This window comes from Moschus berezovskii, chromosome 12 (genome assembly GCF_049115385.1).
Source record: "Moschus berezovskii isolate FMDL1 chromosome 12, NW_MosBer_1.0, whole genome shotgun sequence".
In the NCBI taxonomy this organism is placed as follows: domain Eukaryota; kingdom Metazoa; phylum Chordata; class Mammalia; order Artiodactyla; family Moschidae; genus Moschus; species Moschus berezovskii.
The window spans coordinates 41,453,403-41,480,757 of NC_142471.1; the positions used below are offsets into that span (position 1 = coordinate 41,453,403).

The 27,355-nt window shown below is 40.3% G+C and overlaps 1 protein-coding gene across 4 annotated transcripts in view; it reads right to left on the bottom strand.

The window, feature by feature from the left end:
* The window catches only part of GRID1 (glutamate ionotropic receptor delta type subunit 1), a 701,267-nt gene that overhangs the window by 186,596 nt on the left and 487,316 nt on the right, over nt 1-27,355 (bottom strand). The window lies entirely within an intron of this gene.

The following is a 27,355-nucleotide window of genomic DNA, read 5'->3' on the forward strand; positions in this document are numbered from 1 at the left end:
TGCCTGGGAGGAAGAGCCAATGACCCATCACAGCCATTTGACATCAGACTTCATAATAGCAACTGGGTTCACGAGACAATGAAGTCATATTTTTTTAAGGTGTTTGAAGCAAAGGTACATTAAACCTGGAATTTTATATCCAGCCAAATTGCCTTTCCAATGTCATAAAATAATTGTCAGACATAGAAGGCTTCATTAGACTTGTCACACAAAGGCCCATTTTAAAAAGATTCTGTGAGAAAGTACTCAAGTAAAAAAAGGAAGAAAGTAGATGTTGTAGGAGATTCCTGAAGTAGGGGTGAAAAAAATTTCTATTAAGGTTCCTTCTGTCTTTTAAAGGCTAAAAGCATCCCCCCAAAGGGAACACAAAGTAAATCCACAACTAACCAAATTCCAGAAGATAGCAAGATGATGTGAGTGATGGTAGACGTTGATGACACAGAGCAGCTATACTTGTTACCATTTGAAAAAGGCAAAAAGATGTTTTAAAAGCAAAAAACGTTGGATAATTTAAATTAAATTTTCAAATCATAGAAAAATTCAAATTTCTTATTGTGTGTGCTTAGCCACTTAGTAGTGCCCAACTCTTTGTGACCCTTTGGACTGTAGCCCACCAGGCTCTTCTCTCCATGGGGTTTCTCAGGCAAAAATACTGGAGTGTGTTGCCATTTTCTTTTCCAGGGTATCTCCCCAACCCAGGGATCAAACCCACATCTCTTACATCCCTGCCCTGGCAGAAGGATTCTTTACCGCTGCACCACCTAAATAACTCGGAGAATATAGAAAAATTCATAGTGGATATTTCAAAACAATCTAGAACTAAAATTAATACAACTGCCAGATATCAAAGTTTATAGAATGCAGCAAAAGTAGTAATTTGTGGAATATGTATAGCTTCTAATCCTTATATTAGAAGACCTAAAAATTTAGAAAGAGGATAATGATAATTCCAAATACATATAAGAAAGGAGATAGTAAAGATAACAGAAATCAACAAAAGATTTGTTTATTAAAAAAGTAATTATATACAACTATTTGCCAGGCATTGCTCTAAGTCTTTTATAATTAGTAACTCATCTAGACATCATAGCAACCATACCACAATGGCAAAGGTGCAAACCAAAAGACAAAGAGTTGAAATAATTTATACAAGAGCACATGGCTAGCAACTGCCACAGCCAGGATTTGGTTACAAAGACTGGACTTCTTTTCTTGGTTAAAATGGAAAGAATCAAACAGAGATGAAGCTATTTGTTTAAAAAAAAAGAATAACGAAATGGAAAGATTTCTGGGATTATTGATTTTTCAAGAAAGAGATAAGTTACAAATAAACAACATTATTAATTAAAAAGTGACATAATTACCAATATAGGAGAAATTAAAAATGTAAGAGAATATTAGTAATTCCTCTATGCCAGTAACTTTTAAAAGTTAAAAAGGATATTGATTAAAACTAATACATAAATGACTTAGGAAGAAATAAAATACAAAAATTCCTATAGCTTTTAAATGAATTTTAAAACAGTAGTTTGTACATATATAAATCCCAAACTCCTAGTCTATACCTGACACACTTTTCCCCTCTTTGGTTACTATAAATTTGTACACACTACTATATTTAAGGGCTTCCCTGGTGGCTCAGAGGTTCAAGCGTCTGCCTCCAATGCGGGAGACCCGGGTTCGATCCCTGGGTCGGGAAGATCCCCTGGAGAAGGAAACGGTAACCCACTCCAGTATTCTTGCCTGGAGAATCCCATGGACGGAGAAGCCTGGGAGGCTACAGTCCAGGGGGTCGCAAAGAGTCGGACACGACTGAGCGACGGAACGGAACGGAACTATATTTAAAATAGAAAACTAACAAGGATATACTGGACAGCACAGGGAACTCTGCTCAATATTCTCTAATAACCTAAATGGAGAAGAATTTGAAAAAGAATAGGCATATGTATGTGTATAACTAAATTACTTTGCTTTGCACCTGAAACTAATACAACATTGTTAATCAACTATGCTCCAATATAAAATAATTTTTCAATTTAAAAATAAAAAATAAAATAGTAGTTAAATTCTGTGCACAGATAAGTTCTTGACAGCTCACATGCAGTTTCCAGTAAATTTATAAAGAACAGGTCCTTTTAGAAATTACAAGAAGAAGACCCTAACTAATGACCCACTCTATTCTGATACCCAAAGAAACAAAACAAAAAAATACACACACCATGAAATTTCACTGAACCATTTCATTTATAAATATAGATGCAAAATATTCAGGCAAAAATATTTAAAACAAATTCTGAACAACTATTACAACAGCATTTAAACTAAATACATTAATAGAGAAAATCCATCTTCACCTCACAGTGGCAGAAAAAGCTTTTCATTATACTCAATATCTATTCATGATGAAAATCATGATATAATAGAATAGGAGGAAAGTTTTTTAATCTGATAAAAGGTATCTACAAAGTGCACTTAATAAACATAATCCTAAATGGGGAAATAGTAAAGCAATTACTTTAAAATCAGAACAATGAAAGGATGATCACCATTATCGAATCTATTCAACATGATACTAGAGGTTCTAGTGTATACAATATGAAAAAGGGGGGAAAAAAGACCTAAAGATTTTTAAGAGAAAATGAATCACTGTTCCAGATTAGATTATGTGTATATAAAACAAAAATGATCTTGAGAAGAATCTTTAGCTATGAGATGAATATAGCAAAGTGAGTGATTGAAAAATATAAAGTCAACTCTATGTCTGTGTACCAAATAATTAGAAAAAAAATCTTTAAAGAACAACATTTAAAATAACAACATAGCAGATAAATCTAACAAAATATGTGAAAGATCTATATTGAGAAAATTTTAAAAATTACTAAAAGTCATTAAAGAACTTCAAAAAGTTAACAGTTAACTCATGAACAAGAAAAGACACACATAATAAGGTAAAGATACTAATTTTCTCAAATTGATCTATATGAGCAAAGAAATGCTGAGCAAAATACTATCAGTATTTCCCCTCAAACTTGGAAGAATAAAGAACTAAGAATAGCTAAGGCATTTCTGAAGAAGAATTGGGAGGCAGGACCCAACTTAAAAGATAGTATATTTTATACATTTATTATTAAGCCACAGAAATTATAATAGTTTAGTATGGGTACTGGGATCGGTCAATTGGCCAACATGTTAGGATAGAGAACCCAGAAACAGATCCACACGTATCTATGGAAATTTGCTATGGAGATGAGGAAGCATCATAAATCATTAGGGAAGTACTGTTCAATAAATAGAAATGAAATAAATGGTTGGTCAATAACTCTTAAAAAATGAAATTAAAATCCTCAAATAAAATCCAAATAAAATCTCTCAAAAAATAAAGTACAGTAAAGCACATTCATAAACACACACATACGAAATACCCAATGGAAAATGTTAAAGGAAGTTTTCAGGCTACTGGAAAAAATTATCACATGGAAATGTGGAGCTAACAGATCTTTATTAGCATGGAGGAAATTGTATATATAGAATAGATTCTAAATGTTTGTCATTTTAAAAATATATCTGAATGTGTTAAACAAAATTACTAGCCATAAATTGTGTTTTTAAAACACAAGTAAAGGGACAAGATTCAAGATAGTGGAGTAAAAGGATGTGCACTCATCTCCTGTGAGAGCACCAAAATTGCAACAACCATTGACAGGAGGATGCTGGAAACCACCAAAAAAAGATACCCCATGTCCAGAAATAAAGAAGAAGCTGCAGAGAGATGGTAGGAGGGGCACAATCATGATAAAATCAAATCCCATACCTGCCAGGTGGGTGATCCACAGACTGGAGAACAATAATACCAAAGAAGTTCTGGCACTATTGTGAAGGTTCTGAATCCCGCACCATGCTTCTCAGTCTGGTGATATGACAGAGGGAATGGGAATCCCCAGGGAATCTGGCCTCGAAGGCCAGCAAGATTTGATTACAGCCCTTTCAGAGGACTGAGGTTAACAGAGACTCCAGTTTTGGAGGGCACAAACAAAATTTTGCATGCAAAGAGACCCAGAGGAGCGGAGCAATGACCCCACAGGAGACTGAACCAAAACTACCTGCTAGTGTTGGAGGGCCTCCAGTGGAGACGTGGGTCAGCAGGGAGTCACCACTGGGGCAAGGGCACTGGAAGATCCCCCGTGGCATAAACCCTCTTGGAGCTCACCATTAACCCTACCATAGAGCCCACAGACCTCAGGCTGAGTCTCCTCAGGCCAGACAACTACCAGGGAGGGAGTGCAAACCCACCCTTCAGTAGATAATTGGATTAAAGCTTTACTAAACATGACCCTGCCCACGCAGTTTTTCCTATTGCCAGTCCCTCCCATCAGGAAGCTTACACAAGCCTCTTAGCCTCATCCATCAGAGGGCAGACAGAAGAAGCAAGAAGAAGCAAAATCTTATAGCGGCTAAAACAAAAACCATATTGCAGAAAGTTAATCATGATGAAAAAGCAGAAAGTTATCTGCCAAATGAAGTGAAAGTCACTCAGTCGTGTCCGACTCTTTGCGACCCCTTGGACTATACAGTCCATGGAATTCTCCAGGCCTGAATACTGGAGTGGGTAGCCTTTCACTTCTCCAGGGGATCTTCCCAACCCAGGGATCAGGGTTGGGAAGATCCAGGTCTCCTTCATTGCAGGCAGATTCTTTACCAGCTGAGCCACAAGGGAAGCCAGATGAAGGCACAAGGTTAAATACCAGAAAAACAACTAAATAAAGTGGAGATAGGCAACCTTCCAGGAAAAGAATTCAGAAAAATGACAGTGAAGAAGATCCAGGATCTTGGGAAAAGAATGGAGGCAAAGATTGAGAAGATACAAGAAATGTTTACCAAAGACCTAGATGAACTAAAAAACAAACAGAAATGAAAAAGCACTGCTGCTGCTGCTGCTAAGTCACATCAGTCGTGTCCGACTCTGTGTGACCCCACAGACGGCAGCCCACCAGGCTCCCCCATCCCTGGGATTCTCCAGGCAAGACCACTGGAGTGGGTTGCCATTTCCTTCTCCAATGCATGAAAGTGAAAAGTGAAAGTGAAGTCGCTCAGTCGTGTCCGACTCTTAGTGACCCCATGGACTACAGCCTACCAGACTCCTCCGTCCACGGGAGTTTCCAGGCAAGAGTACTGGAGTGGGTTGCCAGTGCCTTCTCTGGAATAATACACTTGAAGGGATCAATGGCAGAAGAATGGATAAATGACTGGGAGGATAGAATGGTGGAAATCACTGCCTCAGAACAGAATATAGAAAAATAATGAAAAGAAATGAAGTCAGCCTAAGAGAACTCTGGGACAATATTAAATACATCAACATCTGCATTATAGGGGTCCCAAGGAGGAAGTAGAGAGAGAGAAAAGACCTGAGAAAATATTTGAAGAGATAATAGCTGAAAACTTCCCAAACATGGGAAAGGAAATAGTCAACCAAGTCCAAGAGGCACATAGAGTCCTAGGAAGCATAAACCCAAGGAGGAACACACTAGACACAGAGCAATCAAACTGTCAAAAATTAAAGGCAGAGATAAAATATTAAAAGCAACAAAGGAAAAACAACAAATAACATACAGGGGACCTCCCCTCAGGCTATCAGCTGATTTCTCAATAGAAACTCTACAAGCCAGAAGGGAATGGCATGATATATTTAAAGTGATCAAAGGGAAGAACCTACAACCTCACCCAGCAAGACTCTCCTTCAGATTTGATGGAGAAATCAAAAGCTTTCCAGACAAGCAAAAGTTAAGAGAATTCAGCACCACCAAACCAGCTTTACAACAAATGCCAAAGGAACTTCTCTAGACAGGTCACACAAGAGAAGGAAAAGACCTACAGAAAATAAACCCAAAACAATTAAGAAAACAGTAATAGGATATCATGCTTATCATTACCTTAAATGTAAATAGATTAAATGCATCACCCAAAGGGCATAGACTGGCTGGGTGGATGAAAACATGAGAACGTATGCACTTACACTTACCGTATCACTCTGCTTGATCTCCCCAAATTGTATGCAATTATTTTATATTGTTAATTTAGTCATGTTCCCATTAATGCTTGTGATTATAATTATCTTTTTTTAGGGGGGTGGGTCTGGCTATTGATCGGAGAAGGCAATGGCAAGCCACTTGAGTACTCTTGCCTAGAAAATCCCATGGATGGAGGAGCCTGGTAGGCTGCAGTCCGTGGGGTGGCTAAGGGTCGGACATGACTGAGCGACTTCACTTTCACATTTCACTTTCACACATTGGAGAAGGAAATGGCAACCCACTCCAGTGTTCTTGCCTGGAGAATCCCAGGGACGGGGGACCCTGGTAGGCTTCTGTCTATGGGGTCACACAGAGTCGAACACGACTGAAGTGACGCAGCAGCAGCAGCAGCTGGCTATTGATTGTGAAAACTGATAAACATCTTTTACTGTTGTGATTATGTAACTATTACTCAATACCATTGTATCATGATTGGTCAACAGAAAAATAATAGGACTCTATATCACCAAAATTAGAATCTAATAGAAAAAACCTACAATCATGTTTTAAAATCTGAACGCATATCAGAATTATCTTGAAATTTTTAAAGAAATACAAATGCTCAGGTATTGCTTATTTTCTCCAGAGCTCAAGATAAGTATATAATGAGCAGTCATGTTTAAAAACAAGTGGACTATATGATGATCTTTTACTTTTATCTAGTTTGTTTCACTTTTCCTATTTTATATTCAGTGCTCCCATTTCATTTAGTTTATGTTCTCTAATTTCTCCACCTCTTCTTTTTCTTCTGATGTTCTTTCTCAAACCTTGATCAAGTGTAGTAGAAAAGCTTTCATATACATATATAAAAATATGTATAATATATATATTTTAGAAAACTTATGAATTTTTACCTATCTAAAAAAAATGTGACATTTTGATTCCACTTGTTTGACTTAGTATGAATAGGAGAATACTAGACTTCTAATTAAAAAATAGTTATACAACAAGCAACAAAGGTTTACTGTATAGCATAGGGAACTAAGTCAATACCTTGTCAATACCTGTGATAGAAAATAATTTCAAAAATAATATATGTGTATGTGTATAAATGAATCACATTGCTGTGCACCTGAAACACTGCAAGTCAACAATACTTCAATAAAATAAATATATTAAAAAACATAAGTAAAAATAAATGTAATGACAATAATAACTAAGTATAGGTTCAGTTCAGTTCAGTCACTCAGTCGTATCTGACTCTTTGCGATCCCATGAATCACAACACGCCAGGACTCCCTGTCCATCACCAACTCCTGGACTCCATCGAGTCAGTGATGCCATCCAGCCATCTCATTCTCTGTCATCCCCTTCTCCTCCTGCCCCCAATCCCTCCCAGCAAAGCACACTTGGATGAGACAGATTTGGAGAGAGGCTTAATACCCTGTGACAGGTATTGCAGTTGCTTACTGAATCTCTTCAGAGTGTCAGAGAAAGTGACCATAGACAGAACAATGTACAATGTGGTAAACAACACCTGCAAAATAATTCAGAGGACTTTTTTTCTTTAATGAAACTTCAGTTCAGTTCAGTCACTCAGTCGTGTCCGACTCTTTGCAACCCCATGAATCACAGCGCCAGGCCTCCCTGTCCATCACCAACTCCTGGAGTTCACTCAAACTCATGTCCATCGAGTTGGTGATGCCATCCAGCCATTTCATTCTCTGTCATCCCCTTCTCCTCCCACCCCCAATCCCTCCCAGCATCAGAGGCTTTTCTAGTGAGTCAACTCTTCACATGAGGTGGCTAAAGTATTGGAGTTTCAGCAGAAATTGAGAGTATACTATTGTGAGGTTCTTTCACTATATGTGAACAGATATAATATTATTTGAAGATAGAAGATAATAAATTAAAGATATATATGATATACCCTAGCACAAGCACTAAAAAATAACTTCAAAATTAAAAACATATATCTAAGAAATCTAGAACCAAGATTGCCAGGAGGAATATCAACAATCTCAAATATACAGATGATACCACTCTAATGACAGAAAGTGCAGAGGATCTAAAGAGCCTCTTTATAAGAGTGAAAGAGGAGAATGAAAACAAACTGTCTTAAAATTCAACATTCAAAAAACAAAGATCATGGCATTCAGTCCCATCACTTCATGGCAAAGGGAAGGGGGGAAAAGTGGAAACAGTTGAAAGATTTTACTTTCTTGGGCTCCAAAATCACTGCAGATGGTTACTGCAGCTATGAAATTAAAAGACCCTTACTCCTTGGAAGGAAAGCTATGACAAACCTAGACAGCGTATTAAAAAGCAGAGACATCACTTTGCCAACAAAGGTCTATATTGTCAAAGATATAGTTTTTCCAACAGTCATGTATGAATGTGAGAGTTGGACCATAAAGAAGGCTGAGCACTGAAGAAATGCTTTTGAACTGTGGTGCTGGAGAAGACTCTTGAAAGTCCTTTGGAGAGCAGGAAGATCAATCAAACCCATCAATCCTAAAGAAAATCAACCCTGAATATTCATTGGCAGGACTGGTGCTGAAGCTGAAGCTCCAATACTTTGGCCACCTAATGCAAACAAACAATTCATTGGAAAACACTCTGATGCTTGGAAAGATTGAGGGCAGGAATAAGGAGGGACTAAAGACAATGAGATGGTTGGATGGCATCACCAACTCAATGGACATGAGTTTGAGCAAACTCTGGGAGATGGCAAAGGACAGGGAAGCCTGGCATGCTGCAGTCCATGGGGTCTCAAAGAGTTGGACACATCTGAGTGACTGAACAACAACAATACATAAGAAACAAAAGACATTGGCCATAAAATAAAATTGGTAAATTAGATCCCACTAAACATTAAACTGCGGTGTTGGAGAAGACTCTTGAGAGTCCCTTGGACTGCAAGGAGATCCAACCAGTCCATTCTAAAGGAGATCAGTCCTGGGTGTTCATTAGAAGGACTGATGCTAAAGCTGAAACTCCAATACTTTGGCCACCTCATGCAAAGAGCTGACTCACTGGAAAAGACTCTGATGCTGGGAGGGATTGGGGGCAGGAGGAGAAGGGGACGACAGAGAATGAGATGACTGGATGGCATCCCCGACTCGATGGACATGAGTTTGAGTGAACTCCAGGAGTTGGTGATGGACAGGAAGGCCTGGTGTGCTGTGATTCATGGGGTCGCAAAGAGTCGGACACGACTGAGCCACTGAACTGAACTGAACTGAAACATTAAACTATTGGTTAAAATTATTTAAATGCTTAATACCTTTAAAAACAACATTAAGGAAATAAAAAGGCAAACCATGAGCTGGGGGGAATTGTTAATAATGCATATATTCAACAACTAATTGATATTTAAAATATTTTTTTAACAATCATGCAACTCAATAAAAGGAGAAAAAGCAATCCAATGTTTTAAATGGGAAAAATATTTGAATAGATATTTCAGAAAAGAACATAATAAAAATTTCAAATAAGCATATAAAATGGTGCTCAATATCATTCATTAGTCATTATAGAAGAGAAATTTGAAAACACAAAGAGATACCACTATGCAACCACTAGAATGACAAAACTGTAACAGACATACCAATGTTAGCAAGAATGTCGAGCAACTAGAACTTTCATACTATTCTGGTGGCATTACAAAAGCGTACAGCCAATATGGACAACAATTTGTCAATTTCTTATAAAACTAGACACATACTAGCAATGTCCTTAGATATTGACTCAAGAGAAATGAAAGCATAAATACACATAAGGAATTGTATATGAATGCACTTAGTAGCTTTATTCATGATCCAAGAATATAAATGTCCATAAAATTGTATTCATATAATGGAATACAGTTCATCAATAAACAGAAACTGCTGCTGTTACTGCTGCTGCTAAGTCACTTCAGTCATGTCCGACTCTGTGCGACCCCATAGATGGCAGCCCACCTGGCTCCCCCGACCCTGGGATTCTCCAGGCAAGAACACTGGAGTGGTTTGCCATTTCCTTCTCCAATGCATGCAAGTGAAAAGTGAAAGTGAAGTCGCTCAGTTGTGTCTGACTCTTCGCAACCCCATGGACTGCAGTCTCCCAGGCTCCTCCCTCCATGGGATTTTTCCAGGCAAGAGTACTAGAGTGGGTTGCCATTGCTCTCTCCATCAAACAGAAGCTACTCATATACAAAAAACCCTCAAAACATTAGACTAAGTTAAAAAAAAAAGTACTGTAAAAAATGACTATGTATTTTATTTATATTTTCTAGAAAAGATAAAACTTGGGCTTCCCAGGTAGCTCCAGTGACAAAAAATATACGTGCCAATTCAGGAGATGCAAGAGATGAAGGTTCAATCCTTGGGTCAGGAAGATCCCCTGGCGTAAGAAATGGCACCGCATTCTAGTATTCTTGTATGGAAAATTCCATGGACAGAGCAATTTGGTGGGCTACAGTCCATGAGGCCACAAAGAGTTGGACATGACTGAGCAACTGAACACACACACACACAGAATCTATAGTGACAGATATCAGATCATCATTTGTATACAATAGAGGGGGGAACTGAATTCCAAGGGACATGAGAGAATGTGGGGGGTCATGGAAACATTCTATCCCTTAAATAGATTGGTGATTACCTAAACAAATTTAACACGACACATTAACTCATTTAACATTAAGTACACAGAACAAACTTTATTAACATAAAGTTAAATTTAAATTTTAGTCTCAGGAGAATATTTACAACATGGTATCCTTATTTAAAAGTTCAAAACTATTTAAACTAAACTGCTTCAAACAGGAAGACAGTGGCACATAAAAAATATGTGATTGTTGCTGTTCAATTACTCTCATGTCCGACTCTTTTTGACCCCATGGACTGCAGCATATCAGGCTTCACCATCCTTTGCCATCGCCCAGAGTTTGCTCAAACTCATGTCCATTGAGTCGGTGATGCTATCCAACCATCTCATCCTCTGTTGTCCCCTTCTCCTCCTGCCCTCAAGTTTTCCCAGCATCAGGGTCTTTTCCAATGAGTCAGCTCTTAGCATCAGGTGGCCAAAGTATTGGAGCTTCAGCTTTAGCATCAGTCCTTCAAATGAATATTCAGGGTTGATTTTCTTTAGGATTGTCTGGTTTGATCTCCTTGCAGTCCAAGGGACTCTCAAGAGTCTTCCCCAAGACCACAGTTTGAAAGCATCAGTTCTTTGGCACTCAGCCTTCTTATGGTCCAACTCTCACATCCATACATGACTACTGGAAAAACCATAGTTCTGACTAGACAAACCTTTGTCAGCAAGTAATGTCCCTGCTTTTTAATATGCTGTCTAGGTTTGTCATAGCTTTTCTTACAAGGAGAAAGCGTCTTTTAATTTCATGGTTGCAGTCACCATCTGCAGTGATTTTGGAGCCCCCAAAAAAGTCTGACACTGTTTCCAATGTTTCCCCATCTATTTGCAATGAAATGATGGGACCAGATGCCATGATCTTCATTTTTTGAATGTTGAGTTTTAAGCCAGCTTATTCACTCTCCTCTTTCACCTTCATCAAGAGGCTGTTTAGTTCCTCTTCACTTTCTGCCATAAAAGTGTTGTCATTTGCATACCTGAGGTTATTGATATTTCTCCTGGCAATCTTGATTCCAACTTGTGCTTCATTCAGCCAGGCATTCTGCATGTAAGTTAAAGCAGGGTGACAATATACATCCTCGAAATACTCCTTTCCCTATTTGGAACCAGTCCATTATTCCACGTTCGGTTCTAACTGTTACTTCTTGACCTGCAAACAGGTTTCTCAGGAGGTAGGTATGGTGGTCTGGTATTCCAGACCTTTTTAAGAATTTTCTACAGTTTGTTGTGATCCACACAGTGGAACTTCCCATGATAAAATAACTAAACAATCTATTAAAATGTATAAAATAACTGTTTTCAGGCCTTTCTATATCAACCAGTATAAGACTACATTTGAGATCATGAAAAAAACATGAGAGGAATCCAACAGTCACACTAGATCGTCTTGCCTGAAGACATTTTTCAATCCATTTTACATGGATATCAAACAAAATCACGGATTAGCAGTCTCAGTAGGTGGAGGAAACAGTTTGTGGTACCAACGTGAGATAAATTTGTGAAGCATGTTAAGAGAGAGGAACAGCTACACTGAAAAAGGACAAAATATCTCTGTAAGAATTGCATACACGTTCTTGGATGACTCCTAGGATATGTATCCAGCTTGCACAGAATCTACAAGGATGTGATGGACTTGCTAGGAGCACAGAGAAATAAGAAGGTATTTCAGAGTCTCAGAATGCTGGAGATATGTTACATTTTAAGCTCAGCTAACAATAAATATCTTGATGAATATCAGTCACTTTCAGTTGAGACCCCAGAAAGCTATATCCTCAGAGTAAGAATTCTATTTTAAGAGTGAGAGAAGCAGCTATTCTTACACTACCATAAAATAGATAACTAATGAGTACCTAATTGCAAGACAGGGAGCTCTACTCAAGGCTCTGTGGTGACAAAGAAGGGATATATGTATATGTGTACCTGATTCACTTTGCTTTACAGCAGAAACTAACACAACATTGTAAAGCAACTAAGCTCCAATAAAAGCCAAAAAAAAAAAGAGAGAGTGAAGGAAAGACTCATCAAAGAAAGATAACATAAGTCAGACCCTTAAACATATCTCCCGCAATGTAAGTGGAGAGATTCCTTACAAATCACAACTTATCAAAACTGACTTAAGAAATAACACAGAACCTAAATACACATACTACTGCATTTATACATGTGATCAACATTACTTTGCTTCACTAGTGGAATCTCCCAAATATTTAGGAATGAAGTTATACCCATGCTATAAACTTTTTCAGAAATAAAAACAAGGGAACACTTTCTATTTCATTTTAAGAACCTCAACCCTCACAAATCTTGATACTGAAACCTAACAAGGACATTACCACATAGGATAATTACAACATAAAGAACATAACAAAATTATCACAAAATATTAGCAGATCAAATGTGGTGATATATAACAAGGATAAGGAATTATGACCTAGCAGGGCTTATTTGAACAATGAAAAATTGCTTAACTTTCAAAAATCATTGAATGTGAAAGTTTTTGAAAGAGATGGTGTCGACTCCATTCTCCCTGTTCCTCCTTAAGTACAGCTAGGCATGAGTGCTAAGTCGCTTCACTTGTGTCCGACCCTTTGCAACCCTATGGACCATAACCCACCCGGCTCCATGGGATTCTCCAGGCAAGAACACTGGAGTGGGTTGCCATTTCCTTCTCCAATGTGTGAAAGTGAAAAGTGAAAGGAAAGTCGCTCAGTCGTGTCCGACCCTTAGCGACCCCACGGACTGCAGCCTACCAGGCTCCTCCATCCATGGGATTTTCTAGGCAAGAGTACTGGAGTGGCTTGCCATTGCCTTCTCTGGGGCCTCTCCTGGCCCACAAAAATTTACCAGGCAGCTGGGCAGCACAGGGAAAGGGGTCTCACTATACTCATATAGCCGAGGCATTCCTTTTGTCACTGTGGGTGCAACTCTGTTCCCTTACAAAGAGACACTGAGGCAGGTAGCCAGGACCAACGAGGGAGATTCCATCACAGCAAGTGTTCAGTCCATGAAACCTCTTTTTCCCCAGAGGCCTGAGAATGCCCTCCATCATTAAGAGCCACGGGTGGCCTTAGCAAGGTGCATCCTGCCACAACCTGGGCTCCACCAGGGAAGTGCTCTTCATTCCCCAGAAACATGGTCTGGCCTCAGGTGCCCAGCCTGGGAAGCTTCCTGGGAAGCTGCCCAGCATCCTCATCTTCACAGGCCAGAGATTCTTTTCCTCAGAAAGAAGTACCAGGTGGGGTCCATCCTGGAGAAACCCCTTCACCTTCCCCAGGAAGCATAAAGAGGGAGCAATAGGAGCCCAATGGCACCAAGCAGATCAAATCAGCAGCACACAGTAGCACCAACTCCCAGGCAGAGCAGTGGTAAAGAATCTGCCTGCCAATGTAGGATATGCAAGAAATGTGGGTTTGATCCCTGGGTCAGGAAGATGGAATAGGAAATGGCAACCCACGCTCCAATATTCTTGCCTGGAGAACTCCGTGGACAGAGAGGCCTGGTGGGCTATATAGTCCATGGGGTCACAAAGAGTCAGACATGACTGAGCACACACACACAGCTTAAAATTAAGTAGTCATTGTAAGCACAGCAGACAAAAATAGGCCAGACATGTATGCTTAAACTAAACAGGGTAAATCCCTACTAAAACAAAAGACTTAAATAGAACACAGTTCCCTAAGATAATTACCATGATGTAATAAAAAAGCACTTATCATATCAAGGACCAGGAAAGTCACAACTCAGGTTTAAAGGAAGACAATCAACTGATGCTAAGACCAAGATAATCAGGTGTTAGAATTATATGACGAAGATTTTAAATTTCATTATAAAAATGCTTCAACAAGCAATTACAAAATATCTTAAAATGATTGAAAAAATAGAAAATCTCAACAAAGAAAAAAAAATTATAAAATAGATCTAAATGAAGCATCAGAAATAAGAACAACAGAAAGAGCAAAAATATGAGAATATACAACAGACTGACCTCCACATAAGTTTTTATATGTCATATCTGATGATTGAAACAGAAAATATAGTACTACCTGATACGCAAGACAATTACATTTAAAAGTGAAGAAAATAAAGAAACTCAAACCAAAGCAAGATTTCCATATGTCACTCAAAGTGGTAAAATACTGACCAGTAGACTGATGTCACATATGGATACTGTAATACCCAGAGCCAACACACACACACATACGCGAACTGAGGAAATCTGAAAGCAAATTAGATTCATGTACTATATCAATGCCTACTATTGAGAGAAACATAAAAGGTATATTTGATCTCAGGATCTCTCTGCATTATTTATTACAACTGAATGTGAATCTACATTAATCCCAAAATAAAAGTTTAACTTAGAAAAAGAATATTATGAAAAGGAGAAATTAGGAGGTATCAATCTTTCCAAATACTGGAGCATATCATAAAATAAAAATATTCAAACATAAAGGTCTAGTACTAATGTAAAAAAGAGAATTAACAAGCTACCATTAAAAGGAAAAAAATAAATCAATGGAATTTACTGCATTAACAGGAAAAAGTAAAAATATAATTATCTCAATAGATGTAAAAGAGATTTTTACTAAATGGAAAAATGCTTTTGACTAATACCCCCTTTCACAAAGCTGTTAGGAAGCTAGAATTCAAGGGGATTTTCTCAACTTGAAAAATGAACACAAAAATATGTGGTAAACAAAATATAAAATGGTGCATTATAAAAAGTTATCCTCTGAAATTAAGAACCAGATAAGTATACCCACTATCATTACATCTATTCAACTTGAATTAATGACCCTAAGTAGTGCAATAAGTACAAGAGAAAAGCATAAAATACACAAAAATTTAAGAAGAAAAAAAACTATCATTTTTCATAGATGATGTGATTGTGTTTATAGAGAAATCTTAAAGAATCTTCAGGTAAACTATTAGAATAAATCAATGACTAGAGTTCACTAGAGACAAGTTTCATATACAAATCAACTATATTTCTATATATCCACAATAACAAATAGAAAAATAAATCTAAGTATATTCCCTTGTAGCTCAGTTGGTAAAGAATCTGGCTGCAGTGCAGGAGACCTGGGTTCGATCCCTGGATTGGGAAGATCCCCTGGAGAATGAAATAGCAACCCACTCCAATATCCTTGCCTGGAAAATCTCATGGACAGAGAGGAGCCTGGTAGGCTGCAGTCCATGGGGCTGCAAAGAGTTGGGCACAACTGAGTGACTAACACTTACTGACACTTATATACCATATATAAGATTACTGTAAATGTCAATATCTGAGGGCAAAAATCAAACAAAGGTCACTCATGATCTCTACCGTGACAGTTACAAAACTGTGTTGAGAGAAATTAGACACCTAAATAAATTCAGGGGATATTACGTCCATGAGTTAGATTAGTCAATATTGGTAAGATGTTAACTCTTCCTAAGTTGATCCAGGGTCCATGCAATTTCAGTTGAAATGCTAAATTTATAAAAAAGTGAAAAGGGCCCAAAACAGCCAAATCTATCTTGAAAAAAAAAAAACAAAGAGCTAGAGAACTTACATTACCAGAATTCAAGAGCTATTATAAAACTATGATCACTACAATGGTGTCATATTGGTGCACACAGAGATAAATGGCTAAATGGAATGGAAAAGAAGGTCCAAAAACAGATCTACAATATACAGTGGCCAAACTTATGAGAAAGGTAGTATGGCAAACCAGTAACAAAACAGTTTATTTATTTTTTTAATAAATGGTATTGGGTTAATAGGCTGTTTAGTTTGTTCACTTGTTTTTTATATACCTTGCCTCCAAACTCACACCACAAGCAAAGATCCATTCCAGATGTAATGCAGGTGTGAATATGAACTGTGGAACAAGAATACATTTAGAATAAAATATAGGATAATATCTTCATATTCTTAGATAAGCATTTCTTCAATAGCACAGCACATATAATAACCAAATAGAAAAAAGCTAAATTGGGTAAACTACATTAAAATTAAAAATTTCTGTTCATCAAGAGACATCATTAAGAGCATCAAAAAGGCAAGCCACAGAGTAGGAGAGAACTCCAATGCATATATTTATAAATGACACATATTTGGTTCTCCTACAAATCACTGAGAAAAGGCCGAAAACCAAGTCAAAAAAATGCATGAAAGACTTAAACAGACACCTCACAATGGAGATATCCAAAGGATCAATAAACATATGAAAAGGTGATCCACGTTATTAATAATTATGGAAATAAAATTACCACAATGAGAAACTATTGCCCACTCCCCAAGAATGGCTAACATGTAACAGAGTGACAATCCATATTAGTTCACTGAGGGTGGGTTTTTCCCGTGGTCATGTATGGATGTGAGAGCTGGACTGTGAAGAAAGCTGATCGCCGAAGAATTGATGCTTTTGAACTGTGGTGTGGGAGAAGACTCTTGAGAGTCCCTTGGACTGCAAGGAGATCCAACCAGTCCATTCTAAAGGAAATCGATCCTGGGTGTTCATTGGAAGGACTGATGCTAAAGCTGAATCTCCAATACTTTGGCCACCTCATGCGATGAATTGACTCACTGGAAAAGACTCTGATGCTGGGAGGGATTGGGGGCAGGAGGAGAAGGGGACGACAGAGAATGAGATGACTGGATGGCATCACCGACTCGATGGACATGAGTTTGAGTGGACTCCGGGAGTTGGTGATGGACAGGGAGGCCTGGCGTGCTGTGGTTCATGGGGTCGCAAAGAGTCGGACACGACTGAGCGACTGAACTGAACTGAACTGGAACTCTTAGGAACCACTGATAGGAGTATAAACTGGTATCAGCACTTTAGAAAAGTTTAGCAGTATTTTATTAATCATACACATATCCGTTGACTTAGTAATTCCACTCTGAGGTATATATACAACAAAAAGACAGAAATATGTTCCCCCAAAAGATGTGTCTAAGAGTTTATAGCAGAATTATTGCATTCTAAATCACTTCAGTCATGTCCGACTACTTACAACCCCATGGACTATAGCCCTCCAGACTACTCTGTCCATGGAATTATCCAGTCAAGGATACTGGACTGGGTTGCCATTTCCTTCTCCAGGGGATCTTCGCAAACAGAGAACTGAACCTTCATCTCTCATACCTCCCGCATTAATGCCACCTGGGAAGCCCACAGCAGTGTTATTGGAAATAGACAAAATCTGGAAACAACTCAAGGGTACTCAATAATAGAATAAACAAAGTGTGAAATAGTCACGAAAAGAATATGATATGTCAATATGTATTAATCATATCTTTTATTTTCCATATTTCTGGTGCTTTGATAGCTGGGCCCCTTTTACCCTTGGAGAGACAGTCCCTTCCAGGGATAGGCAATTTCTATAACAGTAAATGACTGTCCTGCACTTGTGCTTTTATATGCAAATTAACCAATCCAGAGCCCACATCTCCCAACCACCTCCTCTGTGGACCTCTTACACTCTCAGCTACTATCCCCCTGCCCTAATCATCCTAGGACAAGATATTTCACAACTAGGGGCAAGCCCCACACCCTGGAGCCTGCTGAACTTATTCATGCTAGCCAATCCTAAGCCTGCTTACCTTGCTTTGCCGACCTCTTCCTACACAAACCACAGTAAGGGCTCATGTTCACATTTCCCCTCCTCCTTCTGCCTCCTGACTCAGCCTGGTGCTTCCCCATGTGGCCCTGAATGGCATGGTGTGCCCCCTCCTCTTGGGAATTGTAATAAACTACCAGTCCATTTTAAAGGAGATCAGTCCTGGGTGTTCATTAGAAGGACTGATGCTGAGGCTGAAACTCCAATACTTTGGCCACCTCATGCGAAGAGCTGACTCACTGGAAAAGACTCTGATGCTGGAAGGGATTGGGGGCAGGAGGAGAAGGGGACGACAGAGAATGAGATGGCTGGATGGCATCACCGACTCGATGGACGTGAGCTTGAGTGAACTCCGGGAGTTGGTGATGGACAGGGAGGCCTGGCGTGCTGTGATTCATGGGGTCGCAGAGAGTCGGTCACAACTGAGCAACTGAACTGATCTTTTCAATGGCAGGCATCTCCTGACCTGTTGACATCACCATACATAAATAATAATAAAACCTACATTTCTAAAAACACAATAGAATGAATGAACTAAAACTATGTACAACAATAATAGTAAATCTCACAATGTGATGGTGAGCAAAAGAAGGCAGTTATAAAAGAGGTCAGTAAGTGTGTTGGATGTCAGTGTTTCCACCAACGAGTGTAATGACCAGAGGGGGCACGAGGGAGCCCTCTGGGGGCACTGGTGATGTTCTGTTTCTTGTTGTAGGTGTTGATTGCATGGGTGTGTTCTAAAAATTCACTGTGATTTACTCATGATTTAGGCATTTTTCTGTATGAGTGTTACACTTCAGTTTACATGAGAAAAACCACTAGGATTCAGTCAAAACTATATTCAAATAAAATAGAGAACATTCCAAAACTGGAAAGGATATAAATAAATTATCTAACACCTCACATAATAAATTTAAAAATTAACATGAAAATGAATGGTAGACAGGAGGGAGACAAGAAAGAAAAACAAACAAGTTAATTAGAGTAACATGAAATGCAACAAAATTGATTAAACAAGTTAGAACTAGTTCTTTGAAGCAATCAGTAAAAAAATTCCGTCTAGTCTAATTAAAAATAAAAGACGCAGCACAACAACACAACAGTATCAATGAAAAGAAATATATTTCAACAGGTAGATATTCTTAAACTATTTGCAAATACTATGTCAAGTTTAATGAAACATTTGAAAATACCAGTGTTTTATAAGATTTTCTACAAAACAGGTTACTAGAAATGACTTAAGGAAATACAGAAAGCAGAAAAGAAACATTTCAAGATATCAAAGTAATAGCTCTAACATCAACACCCAGCTCAGATAATTTTAATTTTTTTCCAACTTTCAAGAGCTCTGTCCATACAAGGGCAAAAGAATGCGCAATTTCTTATCTATGTCATGAAGAGAGTACATCCTAATACAGGTTAAATACAAGCAACTGAGAGAGAAATCACTGGTCAAGGTCACATTCGCATCTAGGTGGAAAACTTCAAGCGCAGTAACAAAAAAGCAAAAGAACCACTATAAAAATTAGGAAGCCAAGGCCAACTGCTGGGAAAGTTCTTCTCATTTATAAAATGGAGACACACAGAAGAGAATACCCTTTTCTTCCCTGTGTAGCTGTCTTTCTGGAGATGGCAGTTGGAATTGCCACAGCCATCCTAAAACTATGAGGGAAGGTCAGACTCCGCCCTGGGGACAGCCGGGAAGAAAGATGAAAAAGACCAGAGCCTTTGATCTTGGCACTGAATGTCTGAAGCGGCCAACCCTGGAGCTCCAGTCCTCTTTTCATGTGAGATAATGTCTTCCTTATTGTTTAATCCACTCAAGGTGAGCATTGTTACTTTCAGACAAGTGCATTCTAATAATATACAAAGATGAATTACATTTAGGCAGAGGAAAAAAAAAGAGAGAGAAAAGAGTCTAAGAATTTTTTTTAAAAAACCACTGAGGAAATATGTAAAATTTAGTAAAGCATAGGATAAATATGATGTCCTAGTCTGTGGGGAAAGAAAGGATTACTGAATAAGTGATAGAAGGAGCCAATACTAAAAAATGTAAAAATGTAAAATGTATGATAGACCATAACATCATCATTTATCCCAAATCAATCCCATGTGGCAGACTCCATTGAAATAAAATTGAACCATAAAAATACTAGAAGAAAGTATGGGTTAATAGTATCTACTTTGCAAACTGGGTATGGCTTTCTTAAGCACATACATTTTTAAATGTCTCTATGTGAAAATATTTTCTTAATTCAAAAGCAAACAATATATGGGAACAAAATATTTGACATAAATAATTGTCAATTCTCATATGAAAGAAAGGTTATATGAGTTAACAAGAAAAATTTCATTTTGATATTATAAAAGCAAAGGACCTGAGGTATAATTTATAAAATATGAAATGTATATGACCAATGATTACATTTTAAATGTACAATCTCTTAAAATGCAAATTTAGTAACATTATTTTTTCATAATGTTACCAAATTTGCAAGCATGTTTTAATATATCATTCAATTTTGAGTATAGGATATAACAGAGACTTCCATATATTACTAATGCTTGTGTAAATTATTAAATCTTTCTATAATCAATTTTAAAATATGTATCAAGAACATCAAGAAGCTAAAATTATTATCCTTTGCTCAACTTCTACTTACTAAAAAAATTTAAAGAAATATAGCTATAATAAAAGTATATGTATTTTGGATATTTATCACAACACTATTCTACAAGAATATGGTGAAAATGCCTAAAGATTCATCATATGGGAAGATAAAATTAATGATGGCTCCCTGTAAGTTGAGTAATGTGTTTCCATTAAAAATCATCGTTGTAAAGAATAAAGAAGTGAGAAAATACTCCCAAGACAGCATTAAGTGAAGAAGTCAGGATATAAAATTTATGTGCAATAAATAACCAATTGATAAATATACATATTACTATCTCTATCTCTATGTACAGAGTGATGGAAAAAAGAAAAAAATAATAATAAGGAAAATGCACCAGAAATGCTAACAGTATTTCTTGGTTCAGAGATTATAGCTGACTTTTATGTTCCTCTTTTCATTTATCTATATTTTCTAAACATTCTATTCTAAATGAGCATGTATTGATGCTATCTCCAAAACGAAGTGATGTCACTTAAAATGAAATATTTAATTGTATCTTTCCCTTTATTCAGAAGAAGCAGCAGTGCTTGTTTTGGTTCTCAGCTCCTTCAAAGGTGGTTCTGCACAAGGGTTTGGAACAGTTGACATTTTACTTGGGAAACACGTTGCAAGAATGCTAATCCATGAAGAGAGTGAAGTTTATTTCCCTTCTGTAACTCACTGCACAGTCGGAGTCTCTATCAGAACAGCTTAATAGACACTGAACAATTCTCAGGCTGGATCCTCCCAGCCCCACCACCACCCACCACCCCTTTCCCATTACTGAACCCACTGCATGGCTCCTGGAACTGGCTTCAGGAGCCACCGGGTGAAGGATCCCACTTGAGCTCTAAGAGGCAGCTCCTACTTCATTACCAGAATGCTCCTGGCTGCTAGCTGCTGCCTTTTCCACCTGGCCTCACTGCTTAGAACCCTGAGACTGTGGGACACTGTTACACAGGGCAGCAGACCTGGGTAAAAATGTTAATGAGGTACTTCCAAGCCCAGGGAGGGCTGGGGTCCCATGGTGTGACAATCACTACATAATGAGCAATTATTACTTTGTGAATTATCAGCAGTCAGAAGGCCCTCCCGGGGACATGACATCAAGAGAGGCATTTGATTCCTGTCCAAAGCCAGCTTTTATGAAGAATCAAAATTGACAGAGAAGACAGAAAAATGTCTTAAACTAGTAAAGGAAAATGAAGCCCTCCCATATCCCTGGATAGTTGCTGGAACAGGGAGGCTAAGCCAAGGGCATTGGTGGAACTCCCTATCAGCAGCCTCTAGGTCAATGGGAAGAAGACTGTGAGGCCCTAGTGCTGGCTGGGAGGAGGGGAGGTGATCAGAAGTAGGAGGATGAAGGGGACGGTGGTCTCAGGGGAGTGGGGTAGTCACATAAGTATATTATCCTAAGGCCAGAAAGGATGGTCCAGGCTCTTTGCCACATATCTCCCAACCCCCACCCCCAAGAAATCTGCCTTCCAGCCCCAGCACAGCCGCCTGCTTGTTGATACCACCTAACCAAGTTTTTCCAGGCTCTGGGCCTCAGTTTCTGAAGCAGAGCTGCACAGAACACCATGGAGAGGCTGGGAACCAGAGAGATTGTTAACATGAAGCTGAACTCCAAACCACGGCATGTCCGCTTCCACAACTGTCTAATATATTCCAGTTGCAGTAAGACACTGCTGCAACAGATTTTCTAGGACTAGAGAAAAGCAGGAAAACCACTGAGCTAAAAATTCTTTCTTAGTCTCTTGGTTTTAACTCAATTCTACTCTGTGGAAAGGAGTAAAAAAAATAGCCCTGTTCTCTCTCTCATCACAGCAGGGTGTCCTTTGTCCTGGAATGTCAATGCATAAAGCAAATCCACAGTCTTTCCAGATGCTTTCCGCCCACTTCCCCACCCTCCTGCCCAAGGAGACAGGCTAACCTCCACTGAGTTAGTGAATTAGGTGGATGGTGCCCATGGGAAAAGAGGTTCAGAGGGCCTTCAGGCAGCTGGCAATCTTCCCAGAGTTTTCACTGTACCAGGGACCCATGTTAGTGGAACGGAATGATTCCCCCACAACAGAATCTTCAGGACAGAGAAGGACAGATATCCTCAGCAATCACGTCATGAACAAAATGTTTCTGCTGAGCTGTAGCTCATGTTACCCTCCAAGCAAGCCACACTTCTGGAGAAGACAACAACCATGTTTTCCTTCTTCCATTCATCACATCAAAATAGTCCTGAAAACAAAATATCATAGGTAAAGCCCCCAGCTCCCTCTCAGTTCTTGGTCTTTATAAGAAGTGGACACCTCTCCCCAGACATGGAAGGGGAGCTGGACACTGCTCATCATGAAGAGCACTGTCTCTGGCCTCAGGCTTTGGTACACAGGTATAGAGAGGAGCTGCCATACAGGGTACTTCCGGACAGAAAGCCAGGCCTTTCTGTGCCTCTCTGCTCTTGTGGGATCAGGGATAGAATACTCAGAGAAGGTCTAAAGCTCCAGTCACCCGAAGCTGATGGAGAGTTCTCACTGCCAAGTGCTGAATCAGGGTCATTACATGGACTGACCCCTCTGTTCAACCAGGAGGTTCCTATTGTCTGCACCTTTCATCTGAGAAAATGAAAGTTCAAAAAAAGGAAGTGGCTGCAAAGCTCAGGAGAAGCAGAGCCAAGAGTGTCACAAAGGCCCCCAAGTCAGGGAGACAACACATGTGTGATGCGTCTTTGTCCACAGTAGGTGTTCAGTGGTCCCTCCTAGGCTCCCTCTTGTCCTGTGCTTTAAACAGCTTTCCCTGTCCCCACCTTTGAAAACTCTCCTACAGGCAGTCTTCACCAATCCCATCCCAGCTCCTGTCATGCGCTGAGGACATTTGCATGGACAACTCCAGGGGACCTTCCTTTGGAGATTTCCATCTGAACAAAGAAAGCCAACTAGATATTTGTAAGGCTCCATTAGGAACAAGCATCGACCCCCAGGACAAATGTCAAGACAAGTCCTGTGGGAGTTAGATGTGACTTTCCAACAAAGCCTGGCCCTGGCGAGGTTGCCTGGTAATCACCCATGCCAGACAGCTCCAAGCAGAACACAAAGATAATTAATGTTTTGTCTGCAGTTACACAGCGAGCGGGTGACATAGACCTTTGATTTTGCCATACTGCACTCCTTCAACAATAACGCACTTCCTGGATGAGATAATTTAATTAGTATTTGTCCAGCACCCTGCCGTGAAAGGCGATCACCCACTCCTTCCATCTTCTGAAGGGGCTAAGTAAGATCAGTCTCCTGATGCCACTTAATCTAAAATGTCTGGGTGACTCACCCTTCCTGAGAGTTCCCTGCAGGGTATTTACTTTAAGAAAACATCCATTTACTCCTTAATTTAAACAGTTCCTCTTGATTTAAATCTTAAAGAAACTACTTGGTTTGTGTGTGTATGTGTGTTTACTGTTGTTGTTTTTCAATATAAATAGATAGATGGATATATGATATATTCATATATTAAGATATGATATATTCATATATTAAGATACATAATATCTTTTCAGGGAACCCCGACCCTTCTCCACCACGAGCGCATCCTGTGATCAGTCCTCTATCCACTCCTACTGGCCACAGAGAGATACAATTGAGGGGACCTGCTCCGAGATCAGGATTACTGATGTCTGCACTGCCTTTGTGGGGAAGGCAATGGCAAGCCACTCCAGTACTCTTGCCTGGAAAATCCCATGAATGGAGGAGCCTGGTGGGCTGCAGTCCATGGGGTCACTCAGTCGGACACGACTGAGCGACCTCACTTTCACTTTTCACTTTCATGCATTGGAGAAGGAAATGGCAACCCACTCCAGTGTTCTTGCCTGGAGAATCCCAGGCACGGGACAGCCTGGTGGGCTGCCGTCTATGGGGTCGCACAGAGTCGGACACGACTGAAGCAGCTTAGCAGCAGCAGCAGCAGCAGCACTGCCTTTGTGGGGGAAGTCAATGGCAAGCCACTCCAGTACTAGTGCCTAGAAAATCCCATGGATGGAGGAGCCTGGTAGGCTGCAGTCTGTGGGGTCGCTAAGGGTCGGACACCACTGAGCGACTTCACTTTCACTTTTCACTTTCACACATTGGAGAAGGAAATGGAAACCCACTCCAGTGTTCTTGCCTGGAAAACCCAGGGACGGGGGAGCCTGGTGGGCTGCCGTCTATGGGGTCACACAGAGTTGGACACGACTGAAGTGACTTAGCAGCAGCAGCAGCACTGCCTTTGTATACCTCTGAACCCTTCCCCTCTCATCTGCTGCCCACCCTAAACTTTATTTTCAGGTTGCCCCAATTTCCCAGCCCTATCCCTCCCAGCCCCATCTTCCACCAGGAACCACAGCTCAGCCTTGCCTTTAAATGCTATCCTAGATGTATGCCACTAGTCCCAGTGCTTCCTCCTTGCTTCCTCCTGAAACCTCCCAGACCTTGCTTTAAGGCACCCTGGGCCTAAATAACAAACATTTGCTATGGTAAATCCCATTCCCTGCTTTCCAGATAACTTCTCCTTAACAGAGATAAGCTGCCAGGCAGACAGATAACAACAGGGATATGCAGTTATTAAGGGCAGATTTTAAAATGACAAAAGGATACATTTAAAAATAAAGCCCACTTGAAAATCAGCTTCCCTTCAACTCAATCACATTCAGACCTCCTGCTCCGCAGCTCCTCATACCGAGAGATTCCAGCTCCCATTGGCTTCAGGGTATTGGCAGAGCGTTGCCATGGCAACACGGAAGGCCCAGACACCTGAAATGGGAAGTGGAAGACACAGTATCTCTCCCTCTCCCAGACACCTGGAGTGGCCAGCATGACCCCAGTCAGCTGCCTAAGTCGAGGAGGGAGCCCTACTGCTAACATTCCCACCCACTGGTGGGATGTTGAGGTTAGAGCTGAGCTAAAAGAAAACCGATGCATGCCAAGCCTCTTTAATTGCGCCTGACTCTTAGCAGCCCCATAGACTGTAGCCCACCAGGCTCCTCTGTCCTTGGGATTCTCCAAGCAAGAATACTGGAATAGGTTACCGTGCCCTCCTCCAGGGGATCTTCCCAACCCAGGGATTGAACCTGCGTCTCTTATGTATCCATCTGCATTAGGCAGATGGGTTCTTTACCACTAGCACCATCTGGGAAGCCCCTCCAAAAGGGGATGGGGGCCAGCAAAGAAGCCAGCAGGCAGGGCCTGGTTATCTAGGAGCTCAGAGGGACACGTGGGGATGAAGGCAAGTACCATGGCAAAAATGAATGGTCAACAAGGCAGGCAACTCCTTTCATACCAGAGTGACTGAAAGGGCTCCCTGGTCCTGCTTTCCCCTTGCCAGGTAGGAGTCCCAGCACAGGCCAGTTTCTATTGTGGCTATCTATGAACATCCAGACAAACAGTGACCATCCATCCCCAGGCTCCCACCCACCAAGTCTCATGGCTTGGGGCAACCCTAACAGACATCGCAGGTCATCTTTGACAGTGCAGGCCACACTCTGGCTTTCCAAGGCTTCACACCGCAGTCAGCAATGCCCTCTCTGATGCCACAAACAATCCTCTGAGCTTCCCCATGTCGTCACCACTGTCTCACAATCACTTATTGAGCTTCCTATTATTTGACCAACTCATGACTCTACTTTCTACTAAATGGGCTGAAAATCCCTCATCTGCACATCACACATGGACACCCAGCCATCCCAGCTTCTCCCTAGCAAGCCAGTCCTCCTCCTCATATTCTAACCGATGAGGGTTCCCATCAAGCTTTCTAGCCCTCCCACTGTCCACGACTTCACAGATGTGTCCTTCCATGGAGTCCTCAAGGAGCACAACCAGAGAATGCCTTCACCCAGATTCTCAGGACTCCAGCATCATGTAACCCCTTCCTGCCCCTCTGTTGCCCCCAGTCAGTGCTGGAGGCCAGGCTAGAGGGCTCTCTGTCAGAGGTTTATCCCATGTACTGAGAGTTCACCATGCCCTTCATCTCCAGGAGACTGTCATTAGTAGATATGTCTTCCTTTCAAATGTATAGAAATGTGTGTGTGTGTGTGTGTGTGTGTGTGTGTGTGTATGATTGCAGGAGCCTCTGCCTGAGTCTATGCCAATCAGATTATGCTTTCCTGATTATACTGAGCCCTGTGACCCCTTTACATCATGGGTGCTCCCATCTCTGGCTCCAACAAGCCAACAAGTGGTCCTCCTGTGCAGGCCATTTCTGGGAGAGCATCACTGAACGGCCAGCAACTGCCCTTCCCTGCACCCCCACCATTGGCCCCACGCTGGCTCATAAGGACCTAATCTGAGGTCCCTTGCTGGATAACTATTCCACACCCCACCCCAGCTTGCTACATTGACCTCTTGGCCCCAACTTCTTGTTAGAATCTTGACTTCACAGGCCTCCCTTTCAACTTGGAAGTTCCAACTCTGGGTAAAGGCCACCTTGCTGGACCTCTGC